General features: G+C 39.7%; 1 long non-coding RNA gene across 1 annotated transcript in view; it reads right to left on the minus strand.

Moving 5' to 3' along the window:
- Positions 1-5,396: 5,396 nt before the first annotated feature.
- The window catches only part of LOC122465542, a 46,520-nt gene continuing 38,472 nt past the window's right edge, over positions 5,397-13,444 (minus strand). Inside the window, exon 3 of the long non-coding RNA XR_006290469.1 lies at positions 5,397-5,439. This is a non-coding gene — a long non-coding RNA (uncharacterized LOC122465542). The remainder of the gene's footprint in view (positions 5,440-13,444) is intronic.

Below are 13,444 nucleotides of genomic sequence, written 5' to 3' on the forward strand. Positions count from 1 at the left end.
AACTACTCTCTAGGAACAATTTTCCAACCAGTTATGCACCCATCTTATAGTAGCTCCATCTAGGTTGCGTTTCCCTAGTTTGTTTATGAGAAGATCATGCGAGACAGTATCAAAAGCCTTACTAAAGTAAGATATACCACATCTACCACTTCCCTCCTGTACAGAAGGCTTGTTACCATGTCAAAGAAAGCTATCAGGTTGGTTTGACATGATCTGTTCTTGACTTATCACCTCATTATCTTCTAGGTGTTTGCAAATTGATTTCTTAATTATTTGCTCCATTATCTTTCTGGGTACAGAAGTTAAGCAGATTGTCTTTATTTCCCTTTTCCATCTTCCATGACTTTTCAGAGATAACTGCTAATGGCTCAGATGTCTCCTCATTCAGTTCCTTGAGTATTCTAGGATGCATTTCATCAGGCCCTGGTGATCTGAAGAATCTAACTTGTCTAAGCAATTTTTGACCTGTTCTTTCCCTATTTTAGACTCTGATCCTACCTCATTTTCACTGACATTCACTATGTTAGACATCCAATCAGCACCAACCTTCTTGGTGAAAACCGAAACAAAGTAGTAATTAGGCACCTCTGCCATTTCCACATTTTCTGTTATTGTCTTTCCCCTCTCATTGAGTAACGGGCCTACTCTGTCCTTGGTCTTTCTCTTGCTTCTAATCTATTTGTAGAACATTTTCTTGTTACCTTTTAAGTTCCTAGCTAGTTTGATCTCATTTTGTGCCTTGGCTTTTCTAATTTTGTCCCTACATACTCGTGTTATTTGTTTAAATTCATCCTTTGTAGTTTGACCTAGTTTCCACTTTTTGTAGGTCACTTTTTTGAATTTTAGATCACATAAGATTTGGCCAGGGTGGTCTCTTGCCATACTTCCTATCTTTCCTATTCAGTGGGATAGTTTGCTCTTGTGTCCTTAATAATGACTCTTTGAAAAACTCCCAACTGTCTTCAATTGTTTTTCCCCTTAGATTTGATTCCCATGGGATTTTACCTACCAACTCCATGAGTTTGCTAAAGACTGCCTTCTTGAAGTCCATTGTCTTTATTGTGCTGTTCTCCCTCCTATGATTCCTGAGAATCATGAACTCTACCATTTCATGATCGCTTTCACCCAAGTTTCCGTCCACTTTCAAATTCTCAACCAGTTCCTCCCTATTTGTCAAAATCAAATCTAGAACAGCCTCTCCCCTAGTAGCTGTCTCCACCTTCTGAAATAAAAAAAATTGTCTCCAATACATTCCAAGAACTTGTTGGATAATCTGTGCCCTGCTTTGTTATTTTCCCAACAGATGTCTGGGTAGTTGAAGTCCTCCATCACCACCAAATCCTGTGCTTTGGATGATTTTGTTAGTTTAAAAAAAGCCTTATCCACCTATTCTTCCTGGTTTGGTGGTCTGTAGTAGACCCCTACCATGACATCACCCTTGTTTTTTATCCCTTTTATCCTTACCCAGGGACTTTCAGCAAGTCTGTCTCCTATTTCCATCTCAAACTCAGTCCAAGTGGATACATTTTTAATATATAAGGCAACACCTCCTTCCTTTTTACCCCTGCCTGTCCTTCCTGAGCAATATATACCCTTCTATACCAAATATTCCAGTCATCCATATTATCCCACCAAATCTCCATGATGCCAACTAAGTCATAGTTGTGTTTATTTACTAGCATTTCGAGTTCTTCCTGCTTATTCCCCATACTTCTTGCATTAGTATACAGATATCTAAGACACTGATTTGATTCTCCCCCTCACTCAGTTCTGTCCTGTCTCTCCCTTATTTCTGCTATAACAGCCCATGTTTCCCCCAGATTCCAACCCTTCTCCCAGGTCTCTATGTTTTTGACTTACCTGTGGGCTTTGGACATTCCCCCATTGAACCTAGTTTAAAGCCCTCCTCACTAGGTTAGTCAGTCTGTAACCAAATATGCTCTTCTCCGTCCTTGATAGGTGGACCCCATCTCTGTTTAGCAGTCCTTCTTCCTGGAACAGCATAACGTGGTCAAGGAAGCCGAAGCTCTCCTGGTGACACCATCCTTGCAGCCAGGCATTCACCTCCAGGATGCATCTGTCTCTGCTGAGGCCCCTACCCTTGACTGGAAGGACTGAAGAGAATGCTCCCAACTCCTTCACCCTTATTACCAGAGCCCTATAGTCACTTCTGATCTGCTGAGGGTCATACCTCGCAGTATCATTAGTGCCCACATGGATGAGTAGCATGGGGTAGTACTCAGAGGGGCAGATGATCCTCGACAATCCCTCCATAATGTCTTGGAAACAGTACCCAGAAGGCAGTATAACTCCAGGGGTGCCATGTCAGGGCAACAGATGGGTGCTTCCATCTCCCTCAGAAGAGAGTCTCCAACCACCACTACCCTATGTTTCTTCCAGGGAGTGATAGCTGTGATTATCCCAGCCTTGGGGGTACATGTCTTCTCCTCTTCAACCTTTGGGGGTGATTCCTCATCACTCGTTGCCAGGGCAGCATAACAGTTCTCCATTACCACGGTGGATGGGTTGTGAGTAGGGGTGGAGCACTGCCCACTGCCAGAAGTAACCAGTAGCCAGTGTCCTCCCTGTGTCAGAGCCATATTTTCCTCCACCGGTGGCATGATGGCAGTCCTCTCTAGCTGTATAGCGTCCTCAGCCTTGTAAGTCTCCATATGAATACTGTCAATGAATTCCTCGTGTGCACAGATGCTCCTCAGCCTAGCCACCTCCTTCTGTAGCTCTCCCACCTGCTTCCTGAGAGATTCCTCCAGCAGGCACCTCTCACACTGGATGGTCCCCAGAGTCTGGCTTTCTGTGCATGGGAAATGCAGGCCACAGTCTCTGCAAATCCACACCAGGATCTGGGTAGAGGCATCCATGGGTAGATTCTCTGTCTGGATGCAGGCACAGGTGGAAGAGACAGGAGCAGTGTTGGCACTGGAGATGCAGCCCTTCCTAACCATAGCAATTTTATTATGTCTCCATCTCTCAAACTCCCCTGTTTGCGGTCCCCTCTTTGCTAGCTCCCCCTGGTCGCTTAGCCTCTGGCTTTTAAGGCCTTCCCCCCTAGGTCAGCCCTACCCCCTTGTTTATCACACAGTTGAGGCTGATCAAGGATGATCAAGGGAACAAAGGCTCAAACAGTCCCCAAACACACAATCCCAATTGACCCTGGAACTGAAATAACCTGAAAGACAAAGAAAAACACAAACAGCCAAACAAACTCACTCACCCCAAGGTTAGGACTTGCACTGTGTTTAAACTAGAGCATTTTTTTTCAATCTGCACTATGGAAAAATTGATCAGTAAATATATCCAGTATCTAGAGCTCTTTCCAATGTACTAGAATTAATGGAAGGACACTTAAATGTGAAATTGTTCATTAATTAATTTGAGTGAATATTGCAGAGACAATACTTTCTTACTGTTCAAGTTAATGACCCAATGTATTGCTAGCAAAGACACATTTGAGGAAGACATACAATAGTAATCATAATAACAAAATTTGAATACCTCTGGTTATATTATTTCTGAATGTCCTAAGGCAAGGCTATTGCCATTACTTTAGTAGATGTAAGCTACTTTAACAGTCATATTTTAAATAATTTCCAGACATGATTGTTTTAGATTATATTGTTGTTAATGGATCTATGTTAATAAAATGTTAAAGTTATATTGCATATCATTCAATTAAAATGCACTCTAGAATCAACACGTTACCTGAACTCAATTTTTGGATGAAGGAATTTAAAAGAAACCAAGGAGTTGACCTAGTGAGGTGCTGAGTATTATTGAAGACTTTTTATTCACCATAAAAATAGCTGATCTTCTAGATTCCCACTAAACTCTTGGCTTACATGATATCTTGTGGCAAAGAGTACCACAAATTAGTTATGCATTCATACGTTCTGTAAAAAAAAGTTACTTTTAATCAATTGTTGCCTTTCAGTGTCATGGGATATTGTCTCCTTGTTCTTGTATTATCAAAAAGGTTAAACAGAATCTTATTGCTTACCAACTAAATACTATTCACTGTTTTGAATACTTGTCATTTTATCCCTTAAAGGTCTTCTCTCTAAATTAAATAGTCCCAATCTTTTGAAACCTCTATTAACATAAAAGTCTCTCCAGGCCACTCATAATGTTATTCCATGTTTTTGAACCTCAGCTGTACCTTTTTTGAGTTAAAATGAGAAGAACTGAACAAAGTGTTCCAAGTGAGGCTGTACAGTTCATCTATGTAATGGTACTACTTTTTTTAGTATTTCTGTCCCATTCTTTACAGACCCTAACACTTTGCTCTTTGGACTGTCACTGCGTACATTGAGCTAAGGTTTTCGGTGACCTGTCTAAAATGACTCACAGCTATGGAATCAAGGTTTTAAAACTCTGTTGCAGCCCATTTACAGCACACTGATCTCCATATCATATATTCCATCTGTTACAAATATCACATTTTAGTATCTCTGTCCATATATTCCATTCTGTATCTGCAAGGATGATTTATGGAGAGAAGATGTTTGTGAACCATTATATTAATAGTCATGGACACAGATTATCAGGAAGGCTCACAATACCCTTCTTATACACTGATCTCTCAGAGATGGTGGAAATCAGCTCTGATCTATCAATTCTGTCTTTACATTATAGTGAACTACATAGATCATTAATGACTTCAGAGATCTCAGAAGAGAGCTAAAGAAGAGGAAAGTCAAACTAGTCTTCTCACAGATCCTTCCGGTCCCACAAGTGAGAGAAGGTAGAAAAAATACTTGAAGTGAACCACTGGCTACATGATTCATGTGAAGCTGAAGGTTTTGGTTTTGTGGACAGTTGGGTAACATTGAGGGGACTGCACACCAAAGACAGCCAGCATCTCACAGGAGGGTTAGTCTTCTCTTTTAGAGATTAGCTGGAGCAGCCAGAAGAACGTTAATCTAACAATGCAAGGAGAGACTTCTAACAGGGCAAATGCAGTACAAACTTAAAGTCAGTAGGTCATGAACAAATTGAACAGAGGTGACAAAGAATGTGAAGAGAAAATCCTATATAAATGCTAAGAGTCTAGAAAATAAGAAAAAAGAACTTAAAATTCTCACGGATGAGAATAAATTTAATATAACTGGCATTATTGAAAGCTGGTAGGTTGCTTCCCATGATTAGATCATTCAAATAGTTGGTTACAACATGTTTAGGAAGGAAAGATAGAGTGGATAAAAGAGGTGGGGGAGCAGCACTGTACATTAAAGACTCCATTACCTGTTTTAGAGTTTCTGATATGTCCAAGGCCACTTTCAGAAAACTTCCCTATGTTATGCACTGTCAGTCTCTGTGGGAATCCCCACTGAAGCTGGTGGCCCTAGCTTCTCGCTTGCTGAGTCCATTCCAAGTTCAGTCCCCGCCTTCTGGTCTGCCCAGGTGCAGTGACGCTCCTTATCCCTGGCAGGGGAAATGGGTTGCTAGAAGTGAAGCAAGATCAGGCAGCCCTCATGGGGGAGCCCAGGTATGGGAGCTGGCCCCACGGCAGTGGTTAGGAGCAGAAGCACTGGGTCCAGTGTGCCTACTCAGTTTTGGCCACATCGCACCCCACAATAATGGAGGGACTAAAAGACCAAAATGAGCAGTGCTGAGACCCCCTCATCCCTGGAAGCTGCAACACAATCATTCTGTTTTTTCCCCCATGGTCCCTCCATTATGACATTGCTCCTTCTGTACCAGCACTGATCTCCCTCCCTACTGACAATGGTACACACCATGTGTAACATGGATAGGGCTGCAGATGCCACTGGATAATTCAGAACAGCAGGATATTGAATGCATATGGATGAGTGTACTTATAAAGCTCAGAAAAGGGTACTGGTAGGGATCTAGAAAACAGGATAAGTTAATCTTAAAGTACATATCTATAACGTGAAGATTAAAAAATGGTGTTATCACAGGGGACTTCAATTTGGAAGACATATGATGCAGCTAGTAGTAAAACATCTGTTATATTTTTTAGAAATTCTAATGATCATTTTGTAACACAAAAGGCATTGTACCCAACACAAGGTAACTATTCTGGGCTTCATTACGATGGCTAAACATGAATTGATCACTGCATTGGAAGTTGATAGTTGCGTAGGTACAAGTGATCATGACCTGATTACATTCATTATAGACAAACAGAGGACAGTCCCTCACAGCAATATACATAACTTGGTGCTTCAAAAAGGGCTAGTTCCACAAAGCTGAGGAAAGTTACAGCTGAAGTGATTGGGAGGAAGAATTAAGACAGAAAAGGTTAATGAAAATTGATGAGTTTATAGCCATCCAAAAAGACATAATTCCACAATTGAAAAAGAGGAAAACTTTGGTTAAAAGCCCATCTTGATTCAGAGGGAAAGTGAAGAGAACAATTAGAAATCAAAACATATTTATAACAAATGGAAAATAGATGAAAAACAAAGATCAGAAGCTATGAAATGTGGAAAACTGATAAGGGGAAATAAAGACACAGGGAAAAATCCATTGTTGGCAAGATTAAGGAAAATAAGATTAAGGTTTTTTACAGTACATGAGGAACAAACTGTAACAATACTAGAGGCCTATTACTATATGAAGATGGTAAAATTGTAAATGATGCAGAAGTGACAGAGATATTCAATACATATTTCTGTTTGGTATTTGAAAAAAAGCAGGATGATGTATTGATATTGCACAAAGATGATGAGCTTATTTCCAATCCATTAATAACTAAGAAAGATGTTAAATGGCATCCTCTATGGGTAAGGATTGTTAAATCAGAAGATAACTTGCACCCAAGAGCCCTAAAAAAGAGTTGGTTGAGGAGATCTCTGACCCATGGATAGTAATAGTTAATACATCTTGGAAGATTAGGGAATTTCCAGAAGACTTCTAATGTTATACTAATATTCAAAAAAGGCAAGCGGGATGACCAGAGTAGTTACAGACTGGTTATCCTGACAAATCCCTGACAAAACAAAGGAAAAGTGGACATAGGGTTCAGTCAATAAAGAATTAAAGGATAGGAATATAATGGCAGCCAAAATAGTTTTTATGGAAAGTAGGGCTTGTCAAACAAATCTTTGAGATTACAAATTTGATTAATAAAGATTACAAAAGTCTATTACATCTATCTAGTTAAGCATTTGAACATTTTGTAAAAGCCTCGGATTGGTACTCTATTAAACATTTTTTCATCATTGATCTGAAAGTAAATATAAAAGCACTGCTGATAAAGTTTGTGAAAGTCACAACAGTTGGCAGAGTGGCAAATAATGATGAGGATGGGCTCTGATATTGTTAGAGTGATCTAGATCACCTGGTAAAATGGGCCTATTACAAATGTTTTAATAAAGCCAAGTAAAACAAGGAACAAAAGGTCAATAACACCCTCTATCTTTATGTCCATTCCAGAATCAAATCTAGAATGTTCCCACCTCTATTTGCTGAGCTTCTCACCATGTGGGATAAATTCATGGTAATCATAGACTCAGTTGCATCCCAAGTCAACCCACAAAACCCATCATCACATAGATATTTCAATCAACCAGCTCATTGGATCAGTATCCACTATTTGCAAACATAATATATTAAAATTGTTTTTTTAGTAATGGTATCAGGTATGAGCCTTGTTATATCATAATTGCATTAAAGGATCTATGGTGGCACCAAATTTTAGTGTATTTTTCTGCTTTTTGATTCCTATTTTAATTCATTTTCTATATCTAAGCTTTGTTTGATCAATCCAAATAAACTGGAGTTGGATTATAATTCCATTTGCAGAGGATTAAATGTTTTGCTACCACTGGACAATTAATTCATCTACTAATGCTTATGCTTGGCCCTTTCCTATGTCAAAAATAGATTAAGAAAATAGAAGCTAAAAGCATAAAACAAAACTTGTAAATATTCATTTCTTTGTCCTGATGTCTTTTAATAATAGTTGTATTACTTTAAGGCCTATGTTTTCAAAGATACATAGAGTACTTTTGACACACATTAATTTTAATGGGAATTTAATATCCAAATCCCATAGGCAGGCAGCTTTAAAATCTCAATTTAAATGCCTTGATCATTGCAGTAGTGTTTTGTTGGTTTGTTTTTCCTTTTGCACAATAATGAGGAAAAAAGAGTCCCTTAGACAATGTACTTCACAGCAACTCCAAAAATAAAGTATCCGTGGTGTAAATTTGTGAATCCAAATTTACCTGTATCCTAACCAGCAAGCTGAAAGACCACTGGCTCATTTTTATTTAAAATTGTTTAGTTATTTACTATCAACCCAACTTGAGTGAATTAATGACTCTGGATTTCTAGTTGCACTAAGCTGCATTAAGCACAATTACACCAAAAAGAGACTGACATTTTTTTAAGTGACATAGAGGGACCAAAACAAATATTCTGCCCATGCAGCAACCTTGTTTTCTTGCAGACTTCTATCAAAAACTTGTTTTGTATGTGTTCTGCAGTTTGTATAAAAATGCAGAAAGTAATGAGGCTCATCTTTATCATGCCATTGTCATTTCAAAGCATTGAAATGCAAAATTAGCATTACCATTAGTTCCACATGTTCTTTCCTTGGAATTAAAGCCAATTAATCATTATAAACAAAGTGGTTTTAATTCCCTGGAAATGAATGAATATATGGGACTGATGCAGGAATTACAAGGCATAATTCTATGTGGCCTACACTGAGCAGGAGGTCAGACTAGAAGATCATAATTTTGTCTTCTGGTCTTAAAATTGATTAATTTAATGGCAAAATTATCTCTCATTCACAGTCATGATATAAATTATTGTGACAAAATGCATCCTGGCATTTATACCTGATAGTATAGAATGTGTCCTTATGCCAATTTTAAGGTCAAGAAAAACCAAGAATACATCCTGAGTATGTCCGGGTATGCTTGTAAAATGTTATTTGCCAATTATGACTATGTTATTAAAATGGCTGCCACAGCCAACATGGCATGAGTTGGTGATGTTCCCATACCTGAAAAATCTATATTAGATCATGACTTAAGCCTGTGGAAAATTTCATACTTTTACCATAAACCCCACATTTCCATCTGTTGGACAGTTCAGAGGCAATAGTGTGCTACTTTAACTCCTCTATGACCCTTTTAATTTTACATACCAGTGATCTGGTTTTGTTTTGGTTTAAGCGGAGTCTCTCCTTCCCTTATATGCTTCTCCTTTCCCAAAATGTTTCCCAGTCCCTAAGAAGCCTAAAACCCTTCTCCTTACTCCAACGTCTCATCCACCCATTGAGATTCTGCAGTTCTGCCTAACTGGTCCTGCATGTGGAATTGGAAGCATTTCAGAAAATGCTACCATGAAGCATTACCTGGACTTCAATCTCTTACCTAATAACCTACATTTGGTGTCCAGGACCTCTCTCCTACCTTTCCTTATGTCATCGATACCTACATGAACCATGGCCATCAGCTCCTCCCCAGCACTGTACATAAGTGATCCGCAACCTTTGCACATGACAGGCAATTCACCATGCTGTTCTCCCGGTCATCGCAAACCCAGTCATCTATATTTCTAATGATCAAATCCCCCATTACTATTACCTATATCTTCCTAATAACTACGATTCTCTTTCCCAAAGAGGTATCCTCAGTGTGAGAGGATACCACATCATCTGGAACGAGGGTCCCAAATATGTAATGTAAATATGTATGTAAAATAAATTTTCCTCCGTTCCAGTTGATGTTCTCCTTCCCCAATACTGTCAACCTCCTCAGCTGTACAGAGGCTGTCAGACTAGGGGTGGGACCGCTCTTCTGTCTCCCAGAAAGTCTCATCTATGTAACTCTATGTCTTCCTTAGCTCCTCCAGTTCAGCCACTCTTGTCTTAAGAGCCCATACTCAGTCCCTGAGGGCCACGAGTTCCTTGTACTGAATGCACACATACTCCACCTGCCCACAAGAGAGGTAATCACACATGCTGCATTCAGTGCAAAAAACTGAATAGTTCTTACTTTGCTGCTGGACTTCAGCCTGCATTATTTTTACTGTTGCGGCTTTGTTTTCTTTTAAGTTGTGGGGTTTTTTGTGTGTGTGTTTCTTGGTCTAAGTTTAGAGAATGTTAGACATAGCTGGCTCTCTTGTTCCTTCTCTAACAAAACTGACTTTTGCTGATCCTGCTTGCTAGTCTCATGTTTCACCTAATAGGCGTGCCCACCGAGTAACTGTCAGCAGTCTGCACACCTTGCTCCAAAATACAGGCACACAGTATACCAGAGATCTCAGGGAAGATGTGGGTCTTCATGGGATATGATAAAATGGTGTGAGAAGTGAAAACTAGAAAACCCAGTGTTCCACTTTGGGCACACCACACTTCGTCTGCAGCTTCTTATACTGACCTGTGTTCTGTCAATCCACCAGGAAAACTTAGCTCTCTACATTGAATGCCTTGGAAAGTTGTCATCCTGGTTATTTGCATAAGATTGTACTAATTACACTCACATGGTACTTGTTCACCTCCAAAAAATGGTATGCCTTCACACAGTACATCCAGACAGAGCTAGAGAATTCCTAAAGGAGATGTTCACAAGACACAGAATTCAGAGTAACAGCCGTGTTAGTCTGTATTCGCAAAAAGAAAAGGAGTACTTGTGGCACCTTAGAGACTAACCAATTTATTTGAGCATAAGCTTTCGTGAGCTACAGAAGTGAGCTCACGAAAGCTTATGCTCAAATAAATTGGTTAGTCTCTAAGGTGCCACAAGTACTCCTTTTCTTTTTGCGAAGACACAGAATGTTTCCTCTGCAATTGTGCTTGACCACGCCCATGAGCAAAATTATGGCATAATCAAAGGAGATGATGGAGATCTTGGTTTCACACAAAGTGCAGAGTCACTTTGGTGCTGGATGATAAGTGGGACAAGAGGTGACCAGGTTGATAAGAGAATATGAAGTTTCAGCAAAGACAGGAACCACCTGAAAAGGGTCTAATACAAAGCATAATGTGCAGGTGAAAGATGCCCAGGCTTCTTTTGCATGATATGTCAAGGCACTTGTTGAGGTCATAGAAGACATGGGCAACTCTTTCTCAGAAGAGAGTGTAGACTTAGTTAAACTGGCACCAAAGACATTGCAGACCCTTATGTGAATGTTTCCATCAGGGAGTTTGAGAAGATCGGGCAGTATCAGTATACCACATTTGTAACAGATAGATTGCAAGACAAAACCAAGCCATTAACAGAGCTTATCAAGTGAAATAAACTCCCCTTGTTCACCAGACCTCCTGCAAGGGAGCTATCGAAGACCAAATTGCAGCTCTCCTCTTTAAATAATGACTGATCCCTCTTATCAAAACTGTACATAGCTTGCCAAACACACGACGAAAACCTGAATGATTTCTTTCAGCATGAGAATCAGGCACGCCCCCTCTGTTGTCTCAGATGGGAAAACTACATCTTGGCAAGAAATCTGACTGGACAGCTATTCTGGAGGACAGTGTTTAATTGCAAGATACAGCTCCAGCAGCTGATGGCATAATTTTTGATGGGGTAGCTCCTATGAACATGTTGAAACCTGTTGCTAGTAACACATCTGATGATTATGCTATAAACGTTTTTTTTCATACCTCAAGACATAGCTGAAGTGTTGTAGAAGGATGGCTATAGTGTGGGATGTTCACAGTGCCAACAGTTTCAAGGCCAAGACCAGAAGCAGGAGAGGAAAGGGAATCAAAAGCAGTGCTAAGCCTTACATTTCTTTACCACTAAGCTGGCAAGAGTTTATGTGCACCAATGAAAATAAAAACAAACTCTTCTGCTTCCTTCAAAAATATACTGAAAAGTTGGTAATAGAAGGCAAGGGGGTAATCACCAGAGATGGTCAAGATGTACACTCCAGCTTTGCATATTATAAGACCAGCCTTTTCTCAGGCAACCACAAGGAAGCAGATACCAGAGGCATTCAGTCAAGGAAGTTCTCATATGCACAGTTGACACAGATATGGTAGTCCTTGACATTACATATGTGCAAAAGCTTCAACTTCCTGAACTGTGGATCAGATTTGGGAACGGCCAACACTTAAGTTATATACCGGGTCATGACATAGCTTTTTCACTTAGCGCAAGCAAGTCAAAGGCTTTACTGATGTTTCATGCCTATGCTGATCGTGACACAGCATTTCCCTGTGCTGGAAGAGGAAAGAAGTCCACATGGAAGACCTGGAAGGCATTTGAAGAAGTACCCCTTGCTTTCATGGATTTATCTGCTGCATCACAGTCTATAGAATGTTGAAACTACGTCTCTGTTGCAGTGCTATGTCGTGCTTCTGTATGACAGGACAATTGGCACTGACAGTGTTGATGCCCCCCCCCCCCGACCCACCGAAAGCAGCTCTTTACAGAAGGGCATGGCTATGGAATTTCTCCCTCCAACCAAACCTGCTCTGGTTCAGCGCGGTAGGTGAGCTGCATACCAAACAGGATACGGCTGGGGTCAGGCCTTGATACCTGCTCCTGAGTATCCCTCACCCAAAGAATGGGGATTTATTGAGGGCACTGATAGATCCAGTCTACTGTGGAGAACCCTCCCAGAAGCCGGTAATTATTGTGAACTCATCAAATGTGACTGCAAAATGGAGTAACAGGCAAGGTGCGGGTATGTCAAGGCAGCACTGAGTTACACTTCCCTGTGCCATTGGGTTGGAGAATGAGATGTCTGAATATATTGAAGACTGTGAAAGACTTTCTTCATTTTAGGCTGCATGTTTATATAAGCTGCCTTTTCAATCTTTTTGAAATGCCACAATATCCTGTTATGCATAGATCAATCTGAAATATCAGCAAAGAGAAATGCAACTTTCTTTTCATGAACAGAAACTTGTAAACTTACTGGGTTCTTTTTCTACACAATAAATATTTTCATAAATATTCCCTAGTGACACACTACAGAGCATGTTAATTTTTAACATATTTGTATCATCTCAAGCCATCACAATTCATTGCTTTATTTTTAAGACACCCAAGACAATAGGAATATAAATGTACAAAAATTAAAACCCACTGGGATGATTTAATACCATAAACAACCAGTATCACAAAAACATCAGCAGAAAAAAAATGCATTCAGAATTGAAAATGGCTCCCACAGCCAAGATAGCATGAGTTGGCAATCCGCACATATCTGAACATTTTTATTAGGTTATGCCCTTAGACTCTAGCAAATTTCATGCTTTTATCACAAAATCCACAATTCTTTCACAAATCTGATCTGCTATTAAGACTCATCTATTTACAGTCTTCCTTGAACTTACATTAATTACTAAGAAAGAACAACAAATATTCATGGTTGATATCAAATCAACTCATGAATGCACATAATCCAGCACAATTTGTGTAGAATATTATTCACTGTTGAACTGCTGTAATTGTTTACAAATAGCAAAGACTGGCTCTTATATTTGGTGGAG

This window comes from Chelonia mydas, chromosome 4 (assembly GCF_015237465.2).
Source record: "Chelonia mydas isolate rCheMyd1 chromosome 4, rCheMyd1.pri.v2, whole genome shotgun sequence".
Classification (NCBI taxonomy): Eukaryota; Metazoa; Chordata; order Testudines; family Cheloniidae; genus Chelonia; species Chelonia mydas.